The 15,440-nt window shown below is 47.4% G+C and overlaps 1 protein-coding gene across 1 annotated transcript in view; it reads left to right on the forward strand.

Moving 5' to 3' along the window:
- The window catches only part of Wwox (WW domain containing oxidoreductase), an 874,518-nt gene that overhangs the window by 511,163 nt on the left and 347,915 nt on the right, over positions 1-15,440 (forward strand). The window lies entirely within an intron of this gene.

A 15,440-nucleotide genomic window follows, 5' to 3' on the forward strand; every position in this document is an offset into this window, starting at 1 on the left:
CCCCAGTTCATCCCAACAGTCTGATTTGTCATGATAAAAAAAAAAAAAAAAATCCTGTGTTTTAGAGTAAGACAAACCAAGAAGAATAACTCTGTGGTGACTCACCTCATACCTCTGTGTGGAAGTGAGCTATCCCAGGACCTCTGCAGAGGGCCTGCATTTTTCTTTAAAAATGTAGAGAGGAAGAGGAGAAAAGAGAGCACAGAATCCACTCAAGGAAATGAACAAGAGTCCTGACCCAGATTACTTAAAACAAATAAAGAACAAGTCTTGTCAATCAGCTGTATCAACCCATAAAAGAACTCTCTACAGCTTTCATATAGTATCTAACATTGAGGGATTTTCTTGGAAACATAAATCAAAATATACCTTTGAACAGCTGAGATTTGAAATCTTGGTGTATTTTCCCATAAGCATTGGGAGTATTGGGTTAAAACAAGAGTATTCTTTCTAATATATTTTAGCTAATAGACTCAGAGGTTTTTTAAACCCACGCCACAGTCTCAGTAATACCTGTAGGGTTAACATGTTTGTCATCTGTTTTCCCAAGATAGTCACCAGCTTGGTTAATATTTATGGAGAACTGACCATGTGCCAAGGGCTTTATATGCACCATCTTGTTTAATCTTCAGGACAACTTTATAAGTGGTGTCCAGTGAATTCAACCAGATGCAGTGGCCTGGAGAGCCAGCCTGGCTAGCCATCCTAGCATTCCAGGAGTCAGTCTTCTGTCCCAGTCTTCACCTGGTGGTGACTGCACCCTCCAGCCTAAACATCAATGGGGATAATTCTGGGTCCTTTGTCAGAGTGGTCCTTGTCTCTCTTGGCAGGTGGTACTACAGTGTTTTTCTACATTATAGCCTCCTCCTCCTCCTCCTCCTCATTGCTGACACTTCTTACCATGCGGTTTTTGTTACTGTAGTTCTGTCGTATAATTTAAGGTCTAGGATTGTGATGCTTCCTGCTTTTCTTTTCTTGCTAAGGATAGCTTTGGCTATTCTGGGCCTCTTATTTTTACAGATGAATTTCCTGAGTGCTTTTTTTCTATTTCTATGAAGAACAACATTGGAATTTTGATGGGAATTGCTTTGGTTAATATGGAAATTTTGACAATATTAATTCTGCCTATCCAAGAGCATGGGGGATCTTTCCATCTTCTAAGGTCTTCCTCAATTTTTTTCGTTCGTGTCTATAGTTTTCACTGTAGAGGTCTTTCACCTTTTTTGTTAGAGGATTGGAAGAACTCTTCCAAGATGACATGGCTCATAAATAGTAGAGATGGAGTAAATCAGTCTAATGCAATCCAAGTCATCCATTTCAAGGGTGGGGGGAGAGAGAGAGAAAGAGAGAATATGTCCAAAATGGTGATTATTAGTTAGTCATTAATGTGAACCCTTATAATCACTCTCAGCATTGCTAAATACTATTACATTGTGATTAAAAACAGATTTGGCTGGACATTTCTCTTCCTTGCAGCCCTGGAGAAGCCATCCTTTCTATGCTAGGTCACTGGGGATGGCTCTGGAAGCCCCACTTCCTGCCCTGCCATTCCGATTCCCCTTGTCCGAAAAGTCAGCTGATGGGTGTTTCAGTGAATTTCCAGGAGTCAGGCACCGAGTCTGACAGCCCGAGGCCAGTGTGCCAGCTAGTCAGTGCCACATCACGGTTATTGATGAGCAGGTGACCATCCCAGTGAGAACTGAGTGATCAGTGTTTCAAAGGAACTGGCAAAGCCTTCCAGCGCCAATGTTCTCTTACCTCTTAACAATTCCTTTCTCTTTCCTTTCTGAATTCCATTCTTCAACTTTTCCTTCTTTCCAAACAAATGGTATTTATTAAAGAAAAAAATTATTTTCTCATTTACCAACCAGAGTTGCAGCCTTTGGATGTTTAATTACATCCAAAAGCATGGAAATTGGGCAATTTAATTAGCAACCATAGCCTCAAACACAAACAACTGCAGGGTTTTTGTTTAGTTTTTTGAAGAAGTCGGGGTGGGGGGAGGGGATCTTCCTGAGCAGCACCAGGTCTCCAGTGTCCTTTAGTGTCAGTGGTCTGGGGTCACAGGGCCATTTTGCACAGATAGGAGGGTAGTGTGCACAAAGAGCTCACTACAAGAGCTTTATAATACATAGGTGAGAAGGAGGCCTCCCTCCCCTTGAGGCACCTGATCCCAGGAGTGTGGCAGCTTGTGGCAGACATTTCCAGAAGAAGATGACACATGCATTGGGTGGCCTACGACCCCAGGCCTGGGCAGCTCAGGCCTCGCTGTTCCTTGGACCATGTCCTTCTGTACTGGGATGAAGGGGCCTTGTAATGAACAGGGACATTCTGCGTCCAGTGCCTGCAAGGGTGTCCTACTGGTGTCATCATGTCAAAAGCTTGTTTGTTGAATAGCCTTTCTCTGAGACCCTCAAGTGCCCTACATTCCACTGGGATTCCTGGGTGATTTGTCACCTGAAGAAATATGAGCTGTTTTGGTAGGAGGAGGAGGAGCCTCCCAGGATGTGACCAGAGTCTATTCAGAATGATGCCCGCAGGTGTTAAATACATTGAATGTCGTCCTGAAGCAGGGCATGGGGGTAATTGCCAAAACACCCCTGCATCAGCCACATACAAATCCTTCATATCTCCTAAAACCAGAATCTACCCACCTTCGAACAGCCTGGGATCCTCAAATTACCACCCAAGTCTTATCCTCCTACATGCACTAGTAGTATTATGATTATCACAGTTTGAGGGAGTTGTTCTTAGGACTAAGGAATGAGAGAAGCACATGTCTAGAGGGATGGCTTTCTGGCATATTCTCAGTCTGGAAAAAATGATAGCTTTTTTTTTTTAGCAGGGCACCGTGACACACACCTGTAATCTCAGCTACTCGAGTAGCTGATGCAGGAGGATCACAAGTTTGAGGCCAGCCTGGGCAGTTTAGTGAGACCCTGTCTCAAAATAAAAAGGGCTGGGGGTGCAGCTCACTGTTAAAGCACCCCTGGCTTCAGTCCTTATTATGACAAGGAAAATGTGGTAGCATTTTTAAAAATTTGTATTGATCAGGGACTTGTTTATTGGCACAGATAGTACAATTATGGGGTACAGTGTCATAATTCAGTATGAGTATACAGTGTCATGATCAAATCAGGGTGATGAGCACTTCCAACTCCTTAAACATTTGTCATTTGTTTGTGTTGGGGATCTTTGAACTCTCCTATTTCTTATAAAATATATAATAAATTGTCGTGCCCTCTAGTTACCCTACTGTGCCCTAGAGCACTGGGACTTGTTCCACCATGTCACCACATTCCGGTGCCCATTATCCAACCTCCCTGTGTCCTCCCTGCCCTTCCTAGCTGCCAGTGACCACCATTCTAACAGTAGCATTGACAATGTGCAGCAAAGGCCTCACTCATCAGCTCCTGGGCATGAGACGTCTCAGAACTCACCTCTCCTTCAGCTTTTGATGGAAAAAGGAAAGGATGGTGGAAAAAGGGAGGAGGAAGTACCTAGAACAGGAGCACAGTTCTTGGAAAACTTGACCTTATAGTCCCATCCACCTGGGACAAATAGGGTTCTTGGACATGTGTATTTTTTCTCTTTCCAACTGGTCCCATTGCTCAAAGCGGTAAAGTGCATGTCGTGTTTGCCGACATTTTTGTTCACTTTCAAAACTGGATTTATCTAATGTGGATTTAGAACCAAAAAAAAAAAAAAAAAAATCAATAGAACGAGCAGCTTCGGGAGCCAGAACAAAGGCAGTTGAGAAAGGACAGAATAGGACAGAATTCTAGGGGACTCTCAAACATAATTCAGGAAGCTCTGAAGTTTACTTAGTCTGGGATTCTAAAAAAAAGATTAGTTAGGCAATAGTTTACCTTAGACCATTAGAAGATGGACTTTAGCCAAAACAGGCTGCCAAACTCAAGAGAAAAGTGGGGGAAGAAATTATTTTTAGTGTTCTGAGAAAGCTTCAGCTGTATTCCTATGCACATTTCATTAGTTATTGGCACTTGGTGCTGATTGGGTGAAATTCGCTATTTCTAGCACCCCTCATTTCACTCATTCTTTCTCAAAATCATACTTAACCAACTACTGTACCTAGCACTGAGATGGCGGGCAAGGGGTCCAGTACCAGCTGAGGAATGTGGCCCTGTGATTCTCGGTTCTTAGCAGCCTTATCTTAAGGTCATTTTCTCTGATGACCTTAAGGTCATCTTCGCTGAAGACAGCTGGCCTGCACAAACAAGAGGTGTCACAGAAACTAGAGTGTGTGGCTCCCGAGGCTGGGCCACCAAAGACATCGAGTTCTCCTTCCTGTCTCTTGGATCACTCGTTCTGGGGAAATCTGGGTGTCGTGTTCTGGGAGACACTCAAGGAGGAGAAGAGCTGGGGAGAGAGCGTCTGAGGCCTCCTGCTGGGAGGGACCATCTTGGAAGCTGATTCCAGGGCACATTAAGACCGAGATGACCGACTGCGGTGTTGGCTTCAGTCTGGACACAGGAACTACTTTGGAGACCCTGAGCCAGAAGCACTGAGCTAAGGTGCTCCCAGATTTTTGACCCATAGAAATCTGGGTGACATAATAATTTTCTTAATTGTTTCAGTTCCCTTGATGTAAGGATTTTTTTTTGTACCAATACAAAATAAATACAGTGGGGGAAGCTGTTCTTCAGCTGATCATTTGCAGAGTCCAAACTGCTGCTGTTTAGCCAGCACTACATGAAGTGAGTTGCTGCAGTCTGCCATCCAGAATGAGGTGTGCTCTGCAAATGTGGCCTTTTCTCAGACACCGTCCATGGCCCCTGGACCTGTTCTCTCCTTGGTTTGTGGTATGACATGTTAGTGTGGCAAGGACCCTGGCTGCAGGAGCCAGTTGAGAAAGCAAAATTCTGCAAGTCTTTGGGGTTTAACTGTTTAACAGATAGTTGGGTTAATCCTGTGAAAGTGTCCTGTTGTAAATATTTAACTTTGTTTTAGTTTAGGTCTTTCTAAAATGGGCTGCATGCTTTCTTGCCCTCACTACGCAGCCTTGACGAGTCTGGAGGTCCCTTACTGTGAGGTCTGCAGGGTGCTGTGAAGACGGCCATCGGCTCAGGACACAGCATGTCCTGCAGATACCAGTGTGGGTAGGTCCCTGAGGCTGCCCTGGAAGCCCTTCGGGTGGTGACGTGTCTGGTGCCTGCCTCTTCCACAAAGGAGCCACAGATAAGCTCGTGACCGCAGAGCCCTGCGCTGGAGCCACCGTCCAGTTCAGGCTGCTGTTAGAGCAGCACCATGCTCTGGGCGACTGAAAGAGCAGCCGGTTCTGTCACGCGGCTCTGGAAGCTGGAGACCTAGGATCAGGGCGCCAGCATGGTCATGTTTTTGTGAAGGGCCCTCATCCTGGTTCCCGGATGCTGCATCTCACAGCAGAGGGAGAGGTGAGCCCTTCTACCTCTTCTCATAATGGCACTGTCCCCCCCACGAGGACTCTCATACCCTACCCTGTCACCTCCCAGAGCTCCATCTCCTAACGCCATCACCAAGGGGATCAGGATTTTAACAAAGGAATTTGGGGGGCCGCAGACATTCTGCCCACGTGCTGACAGTCCATTAAATTTCCAAACCTCTGTCAGCCCCGTTCCATGAACCTCACTATGTGCCCATCGTATTTAATTAATATTTCAAATGTTGAAGATTTCATTAACATTGCAGGTTTTCTTTAAATCAGTTCATAGATTTATTAACTTTGGTTTAAAAGGAAGCTTTGAATCTCCATCATAAAGGGAAGATCAATATGATTTGCCAAAGCAGATAAGGATCGAACTACATGCTGTGGCAAGAGGACGGTGGTATTAATCCCAGGTAGTTGTTACAGCCGGGGTTCACTCTGAGCCCAAGGCTCGTCCTCTCTCCATGGAGATGGGAAATCAGCACCTTTCACAGGGGTTTTGAGGATAAATGGAAAACAAAAAAGGATTCTTTCCAACCAGAAGGATCAAAGAAGCCAAAAGGAATAACCGTCTTCCCCAGAACATGTAACGTGGGACACAAGCGCCTCCAAAACCGTCCGGAGTACATGGCCCGTCCCTGGCCTCAGATCAGAAGCTGCCACCCCAGAAGTATATCGCTTGACTTGTTGACACCATCCCAGGCGCCAGCCCTGCAGATCTGCGTGCAGAGCCATCGACCACCATGCTTCCTTCCTATCTTGTCCTTCTCTGTTCTGCGGCATGAGGTCAAGAGCTGCGGCCTCGCCCAGGTCGTGTCTAGGCTCCTCACTGCGTGATTCTCAGTGAGACAGGTGACCTCTCTGAGCCTGCAGGTAAGTGGAGATGACGTATACCCTGATGGGGTTGTTGAAGGGTCAAGTGTGGAGATGACGTATATGCGGTGACACTGGCCTGCACTGTGAGAGGACGTATCTCAGTTGCCATCTTGTATCCCAAAATATTCAAAGACTTTGCATTTAACTTGCTGAAAACAATCATCTTCTCAGTCCTGCATTTTATTATTTTTTTAAAAGGAAGAAAAAACCCTTTGTGGGAACTGCCCATCCTATCTGTGTGGGCCCAGACACTCCCACGCTTGATGTAAGGTGGCCCGGGTTGTATGCGGTTGCTGGCGAAGGGTTCCTGGCTTAGCCAAGCACTTTATCGCTGGTCTGGAAGAGGCTGGCTTGTTTAGCACGGCTGAGGCTCTTGGGTTCCTTCTGACGCCTGGGTGAGTCTGACAAGAAATGCCCGGGGCTTTGGAAATCTCATCTGTGACACCATAAGAGTCATTTTCAATATCCCACGTTCCCGACTGGATTTGGGTATTGGCCAACCCCCTTGGTATGAGGAGAAAGAGAATTTGTCAACAGATCAGGGAGGGAACCTCAGGGCACAGCCGACCCAGCGCAGGCTGACCTGAAACCAGCGCTTAGAGCGGGGTTTCTGTGTGTGTGCCCCTGCGAGAGGTCAGCTTGTAGAGAGGCGGAAGTCAGCCTGTGCAGGTCTGAGTGACTGCAAGGGGGTGGATCAACAATTTCATGAAAATGCCTCAGGTTGAGGACTGTTTCTCTTTGGTGTTCGGTCCATACTGAAGTCACCTAATTTACCATCCCTCCACATTAGCCCTGTAGGGTAGGTATGTAATTGTCCCCCTTTCATAGATCAGGAAGCTGAGGCCAAAGCAGTGAAGTGACTTGTCCCGGATCACAGCCTGGGAGCTGCTGCTGCAGGGAGCCCAGGGAGGCTCTGCCCTCCAGCTCTGCCCTCTCGTTGCCTCCTCACTGCTCAAGGTCAGGCCCCTGGACCAGCAGCTTCAGCACCTGCTGGGCATTTGTAGGAGTGCAGACTCCGAGACCTGGCCCGAGACTGCCGAGTAACAGCAGCAGCAGAATTCTCCAGATGACCCCTGCGCCCAGCAGAAGAGCAGCTGTCACCCACGCCACCTCCTGCTGAGTTAGGGTCCATAACTGAGCGTGCCCTGGGTGCTGAGCCTGCGGCGAGGCTGCAAGACAGAAAACCCATGTACCAGGCAGCAGGATGCCACCCGGGCCACAGCAGTGCCGTGGAACACCAGACCAGGGTGCTCAGAGGCACAGACGAGGGCACTTGACCAGGAAGACTGTTCGTTGGAGCTTATTCCTGAGCTGAGTGGGAAGGCAGTAACCCACTGTGATTGAGAACAGCAACTCTGAATTTCCACTGTCTGGTTTCAAGGCCCAGTTCTACATTCCAGCTGTGTGATGTGGGACAAGTTGCTTTACCTCTCTGGGCCTTGGTTTCTTTTTCTCTAATCAAAATATCACCTGCTTGTTAAGTAGAATAAATGAGATGATACGTGTGAAGGACACACACAGTAGACAGCATTCAGATTAAAGGCAGAGAGGCAATTGAGGATGACCCCTAGGACTCACACTGAAACACTTTGATTGGATTAAAGTGGGTATTTACTGAGTTTCTACTCTGTGCTGAAGCACTTTCTGGACTCTGAGATGTGAAGCTAAATTTCCAAAAACAGTGTCTATACCTGAAGCCATCCCTGAAGGATCAGGAAGTCACTGGTCATATCTCCTGATTTATATAAGTATTACAAAGCTATACATTTCCCTCCAAGTACTGAATTACCTGAATCCCACCAATTTTGATATTTTGTGTTTGTGATCTCATCAATTCAAAATAGGTTCTCAGTTTCCATGTGGTTTCTTCTACCCCCACTGGTTTAGTAGAGCATTTGATCATTTCTGTTCAGTCCTCAGGGAGTTCATAGTTCAAAGAAGCATCTAGCATCTATTTAGAGAGTAGAGACATGAACACAATTTTCTTTTCTTTTTTTTTTTTTTCACATAAAGCAAAAGAAAACCAGATCTCTCCAGCACAGGTTCTCTGAATCCCAAGATATTTTTCACTGCTCACTTGTAGCCTTTGAAGCAAAGCCTGCTCTGGTCACCACTGCATTCTCAGCCCCTAGCTCTGCACATAATAGGGACACATGGATATTTGTTGAACAGAATTGTTCTTTGGTACCCCTGCATTTGGTCTGAATTCCTTTTGATTATTCTCTTCACTCATCTGCCCTCAACTAATTCCCCCAAAGTTTACTTAAGAACTATCTGTAGCCTATCTGTTGGCATAGTGAAGCTGTCTTCTTTCTAATTGTCCCACAAAGTCTCTGATGGGTCTGTATGGCATCAGGCAGACCCCAGAAGCCTTGAGCCGGTGTAGTCCTGCTCTCTCTCTGCCTTCCACCCACTGCACGCTGGGATGCATGTTGGACCTCTGCCCAGATTATGCTTGGAGTGGCACCAGCTGCACAGGATATGAGAAATATTTGCTCCGAGGGATCCAGAAGTGGCGATCTGAGTAGGATCAGCTGGTGCTCCAGCATAGAAGTCATTTCGCTCTCTTTGCTGAGCGGTCACTGGGCTTCTCCTCACTCAGCAGTTTAAGGGGTGCCATATTGTTTTCAACCTTCCGGTCCGCGCCTGTTCCAAAATGTGGCCGGGTGTTGTCAAACAGCTCCGTGTTCCTTCCAGAAAGAGTCGTCCCATGAGGAGGGAGGCCGCCATCCAGTCCAGCCAGCAGTGCCTTTCAGTCAGTATATCAGAAGCTGGGAAACCCTGATTCCTTGTGCCCTGACCCAAGAGGCCTGCCTGCAAGCCCTCATGCTGGAAGGAAGCTCATTACTGGGAGGACTTGCCTCTTCTGGGAGCGGGTGCAGAGGATCAGGGTGGCTTCTACCCCAAGCTACCAGCATCTCCATACTTTCTGTCCCTCACTCGTGTGCAGTGAGCAAGGTGGGTTGGGAAGTTTGCTGCCTAATTCCCATTCCTGGCTCTTGCATATGATCTGTTGTAACCTTGGACTTGCTGGAAGCTGTCTAGGCATCAGTTTCCCCATCTGCAAAATAAAGGGGATTCTCACACCTACCTCCTGAGGTCGAGAGGTTCACAGGGCAAAAATCACCCCTGCAGAAGGAAACACACCACTGCGTCCTACCCTGAGTGAGGAGCCAGAGGGAATAGGGAGCAGCCCAGATCTGAGAGGGGTCAAGGAGGTCGAAGTCCCCCTGAGGTGGGGTGTGTGCTGATTACAAGGAGTGAGGGTAACTGGGGTCCTGATCACTGTGAGTCAAGTATGACTGTGAACAGGAAGTCCAGCTGGACAGCCACAGGTCTCCACAGAAAAGGTTAACTGACTTTAGGCACCAAGTGCCATGATCGGTTTCAAAGCAAGTGGGATGGAAGCCAGAGTTTTGTGTCAGAGGTCCAAGGAGACTTGTAGGCCGACGACAAGGGCCTGTCAGGGTGTCCTGTGGATCGTACTGCTTGGGTTTTGTGGCATCCGGTGTAAAAATGTGTGTGTGTGTGTGTGTGTGTGTGTGTGTGTTAAAATGCCTACTGTGTTAAAATATATAAATAATATTTATCATTTTAACTACTTGAAAGTGTGTAAGTCGTGGCACTCGGTACATTCACAGTGTATGACCTTCACCACTTCCTGCAGGAGTTCCTCCTTATTCACAGTTTTGTGTTGCATGGTTTCAGTTACCTGTGGACAACTGTGATCTAAAAATACTGAATGAAAGATACCAAATATAAGCAACTCACACGTTTTCGATTGCGTGCCATTTTGAGTAGCATGAGGAATTTACTCGCCGTCCCCACTCTGTCTTACCCAGAACCCGAATCCTCCCTTTGTCCAGCATATCCATGCTGTAGATGCTACCCACCCACCAGCCATTCAGTAGCCATCTTGATTATCAAATGAATTGTCATGTTACTGCAGTGCTTGCCTATAGGGTTTGGCATATCTATGGTTTCAGGCTTCTACTGGGGGCTTTAGAACGTGTCCACCAATCGGCAAGGGGGGAGTACTGCATACTGAAAACTTTTTCACCCTCCCTGACATACACTCTGTACCCACTAAACAGCTCCCCCTTCCCTGCCACCTGAGCCCTGGTGACCTCTATTCCACTTTCTATTTCAGTGACTTCTCCTATTCTGGTCACCTCGCATATGTGGAGACACATACTCTTTGTCCTTCCGGGTCTGGTTTATTTCACTTAGCATGAGGTCTTCGAAGCTCATTAATATGATGGCATATATCAAGATCTCATTCCTTTTTAGGGTGCAATGACTTTTCATTGTGTGCAGAGACCCCATTCTGCTTGTCCATTCATCCTCTTGTGGCTGTCTGCTTTTGGCTTTGCGCTGGTGTGACTCGTGCTGTTAAAAACATCATTATACAAATATCTGTGCAGCTCTCTGCTTTCCGTTCCTTTGGAAATATAGCTGGGAGGGAAGTCGCCAGGTCGCGTGGTGGTGGCTCTTCAGGAACTGCCTAACTATCTTGAACAGCGACAGCACTATTCCCTTCCCTACCAACAGCAAATGCAGGCACCGATTTCCAGTTTCTCCACATCCTACTCGACACTTACTGTTCTCCTTTTGTTTCCAATGTAGCCATCTCAGTGGGTCTGAAGTAGAACTGTTTTGGTTTCCCTAATAACTAACAAGGCCCAGCTTCTCCTTCTGGGCTCACTGGCCTCCTCAGCATCTTCCTTTGGAGAAAATCGTGTCCGTTTTTGACACTCAGACAGAGCCTTTTCTTCTTGCGTTTTTTTGGTTCGCGGCTACATCCCAGCACCATGAGTTTTGGCGGTGCTAATTTCTTCTGGTCCTGTTTAGAATTTGAGGTAAAAAAGAAAACAGTAATTGAAGTAGACAGTTGTTGCTTACGTGAGGAGGCTGGTGTCACACGCCTTGTGCTCTTTCATTAGTGGCATTAGGTCCTTATTATGTGTTTTACTAGGTAACTGTGATTCTTGGCTTTGGGATTTTGCATATTTCTCTCTGGTTTCTTTTGTCAGTCAACAAGTAAGGCCAGTAGGATTCTGAACAAAGTGGGCCATTGTGGGGGAAAAAGCGTCAAAGGAGAATGAAATCCCCCACAAACCAAAAAGGATGGAGCAGTCAAAAGTAAAGAAGTAAATCCTTTAGTGCTTCCTCATCTCCAAAGGGTTTCTCTTTATAATTTTCGGAGGTTAGGAGATTAACTCAGTAGGTTCGAGTGTGGTTAGAGACTCTAATTACTGAGTGTTTCAATGATCAGATGTGCTTTCTGTTTTCTTGAAATGCTCCTTTTCCAGCTTGCTGGCAGGCCTTTCAGAAGGGTGAGAAAGTGAATCCTCACCAGGAATCAGGGGCTGACCCTGACAGGTCTTTCCAATCGGAGAAAGGGGACGTGATCCATCACCACCACTGTCTGTGGCGGGAGACACTGTTCCATAGACAGCGGAGGCAGGTCACGTCGGTCCAGTTTTCTTTTTGATCATCAGAATAAAAACAAGCAAAAACCCCAAAAAATAAAAGCCAAAAATACTTTCCTCTTTCAGTTTCTGCTACATTTGTTGTTCTTCCCTCCCCCTCCCTGAAGAAAGTCACAGGACTAGTCCCTCTTCTTAGGCTCTGGCATTTGACAGGGATGTATTTTGATATTCTGGACAACTGGTAAAGGAATGCAAAAGTCGGATACAAGTTTGATAAGGTCTACAAAGACATTAGAGTCACTATGTTTTGAGCACTTACCACACCACCAGGTGCCATCTGTTACCACCTGGGAATTGGGAAGTCGTCTGTCCGTCCATCCATCCATCCATCATCCATCATCCATCATCCATCCATCCTGCTCTCGCTATGGGGTGGAGTAAGTGGTAAACAAAGCCAAGTCCTGCTTGTGTTCTGGGAGGGACAGGGATAAAATAGGGGTAATTAACAAATGCAGTTGTCCCACTGAAATCCCCCCATTTCTTTCTTTCTAATACATCAGTCAGGATGCAGTAAGAGACACAGACTACTCAGTAATTCTAACAGGCGAAGTTCAATATTAAGAATCCGTATCTATAATAGGGTCCTGGTCACTAGGAGGCGAGGAACTCTCAACAGCCCAGGAATGCAGACTTGGGAGCAGCCACTGCCCTGAGGGCTGGGCAGTGTTCCAAGGAGGGATCAGGCCAAGAACCCCACCTGCCACGGCTTGGTGCAGACCATGGTCCCCTGGATGGCAGAGTTCTCCCGGGACCCTATGAAGGGAGGGCTGTGGTGGTGTCCTCCCTGGAAGCTCCAGAAACCTGCCCGCTTGGGCAGTGTGCTGGAAAGTTCCCCTGGGAGAAGGAGGAGGCTGCCCACAGGGTGGTGCCTTCTGAGAGGGCCTCACCAGAACCCGAGGGCTCCGTGTCCCTCCAGTGCCCTCTACTGGCAGAGCTTGACATGGTGCCAGCTGGCAAAGGGCAGTGCATCTGGCCTCACTCTGAGAGGTAGGCTGTTGAGGGCTGGGACCGTCGCCCATAGGTGCTGTGGGGAAATAAGCAGAAGGAGAGAAGGGCTAGAAGTGTCCGGGGTGCTGTTTGATAGAAGGATGGCCTCTCTGGAAAGGTAGCATTTGAATAGACCTAAAGAAGGTGCTAGCTGGTGGCAGAGCACTCCAGGCAGAGAGGAGAGCAGGTGAAAGACACTGAGGTCAGGGCTGGCATGGCATGCTTGAAGAAAAGCAAAGAAGCCAGCCCCACACCGTGGATGTGGACAGGGGATCAGAGGGAACCTGGAAATCAGCATTTGGCCAGAGCCTGCATGTGAAAAGAGACGGAAATCCTTCTGGAGAGCCTTCAGCATAGAGGTTAGCAGAACGGATTCATCTCTCCAAAGGACCACCTGGTTGCTCTGTTGTATGTATTGGAGGGTGGAACATGGCGAGGTCTGAAGCCATGTCCTGTGTAGGAAGCTGCTATAGCCATTTAATCTCCAACCCCTAATCCTCAGTCCCCAACCTCTAACCACCCCCCAAACCCTCATCCCCAACCACCAAATCCCAACTGCCACTGAGGCCAAAGAACTGCTGGGTCCCATGTAAATCCATGCTCAAAGCGGTCACTCTTGTATCTGGGGTGGTGGACAAGTTTGGAAATAGTGCTGCTTGCACAAAGTCCCGAAGGTGATCAGTGTCTCTGCGTTATATACTTAAAAATGATTAAAATGACAATTGTGTATTATTATATGTTTTATGACAGCACAGAGCGTTTAAGAATCAGAACCACACACCCAGGACATTGGTGCTCCCTTCTGTGGGCATCTCGTCAGGAACTGACAGTGTGCAGGTGTCTTCTCTGGGGAAGTGCTTGATTCAGTCACTTGGTGAAGGCCACGTGGGCCTTGTCCTCCATTGTGAGGTTACTATCTTTCCCTTTGTGGGTAATAAACACTTTAAAGGAAAATTAAGAAAACACAAAGAAGTGGTGACCTTTATTCCCCCCTACCACTACTAGCTCATTCTGGGCTTTGAGGGCTGGGATCCAGGTGTGCCCATACGCAGGTGGGAAGCGGCTCAACCACATTAGGCGCCCTGCTCAAGGTGGTCCTGTTTGTGAGTGGCCAGATCATAAACTCCATGAGGGCAGGGGTCTAGACTGTTCTCTTCCCAGAGCACCCTCATCACCCACAACAGCTCTTGTACATAGAGTAGGCACCGAATAGGTGTTTGTTATCCGAATACAGTGGAGCCGGATGCCTGTTTTCTGACTTTATGCCCTGTGTCCTCTCCTCTGCAACTCTGGACTGCTTGGAGACAGCTCAGCCCTCTTACAGGGGAGGGCAAGGCCCCCCCTCCATCCAGCTCCTGAACTGTCATTAATTAGCACCCCCATTCCTAAGATTTCAGGAATGTCCAGCTGCTTGCTAGCACGGCGAGTACTGTCCATGGTCCCACCCATGGCTAAGTCGTTGGCCACAGACAGCAGACGCTGGGCTCTCCCAGGGACATTCCTGCCGTGTTGGGAGCAGTGGGGCAGGGTGCTCTGCCGCTCATGTCCGCTGAGGTTTGTGTTGCTGTGTTTATGGGAAAACGCTGTTACTATTCTGAGGCTGGTTCTCACTTATTCATAGCTCTGCGCTGGTGGGTGGAATGAGAAGTTATAATAGAGTGCAGGTGCCTCTCATTGTTTTCCGCTCCTCACTGGATAGTGTTTATTAAAAAGGAAATCACAGTGGTGTGTCTGGAGCTGAAGTCTGAACAAATAACCCAAAAGGAGGAGTCCCAGGAAGGTGGGCAGGAGGCAGCGCACAAAGAAAAGCAAAAACAAGTCTGAGCTAATTGGGATCAGTCAGTGCTTTGCATGTGAATTATGAACAGCAAGCTTGGCTGCAAAATCATTATTGTACTCAACCTTTGTTGGCATACTTCATGCACTTTTATGGAAGATCCACTATTTGAATTTAACACATTTTACCCAAGCCTTTAACGGAACTTGAAAATATGATTCTGAGAGCTGAAGTGAGATCCTTTCCAAGTATTTAAAATGGCACAGGGATGGATGGATGTATTAGTGAGCACACTTCTCTTAATGCTTTCCTGTTCCTTGGAGGATCCACACTAGGTCCTTCTGGGCAAGGTCTGGAGCCTTGAACTCAGCTGAGGTCTGCCTTAGGAAAGGCGTTGGAATCCATGTTGCCCCATCTCCTATTCTCCAGCTGGCTCCTTGGAAGACACACAGTGCACATGATAGTGAGAGGCAATCCTGACACTTTGTATTGTTCTGGACTGTGAGGTGCTCCCAGGAGATCCTCTGTTCTTCACATCCCATGAGTATCCAAGAGATCTGCTTCTTCATTTGGAAAACATTTACAATACAAAGATAAACTGAATGTCGCCTTTGCCCATAGCATTCACAGTCTTGCGAGGGAAACAGTCATGTACAACTAAAGACAGCGTGGGGTCGTGTGCTGCAGAGGTCAAAGGAGCAGGACCCAAAGAGATCAGTGTGCTCAGCCTGGGGAGTAGGGAGTATTTCATATAGGTGGCCACATTTGAAGATGCCAGGAAGATAAGTGGAGTCTTCTTTTGCTCAGAGTGGGTAGGGAAGGGCTTTGAAGGCAGAGGCATAAGCCTGAAGAGGCTCAGGAAGACCAAAACCATCAACACATT

The sequence above is a fragment of the Callospermophilus lateralis genome, chromosome 18, assembly GCF_048772815.1.
Source record: "Callospermophilus lateralis isolate mCalLat2 chromosome 18, mCalLat2.hap1, whole genome shotgun sequence".
Classification (NCBI taxonomy): Eukaryota; Metazoa; Chordata; class Mammalia; order Rodentia; family Sciuridae; genus Callospermophilus; species Callospermophilus lateralis.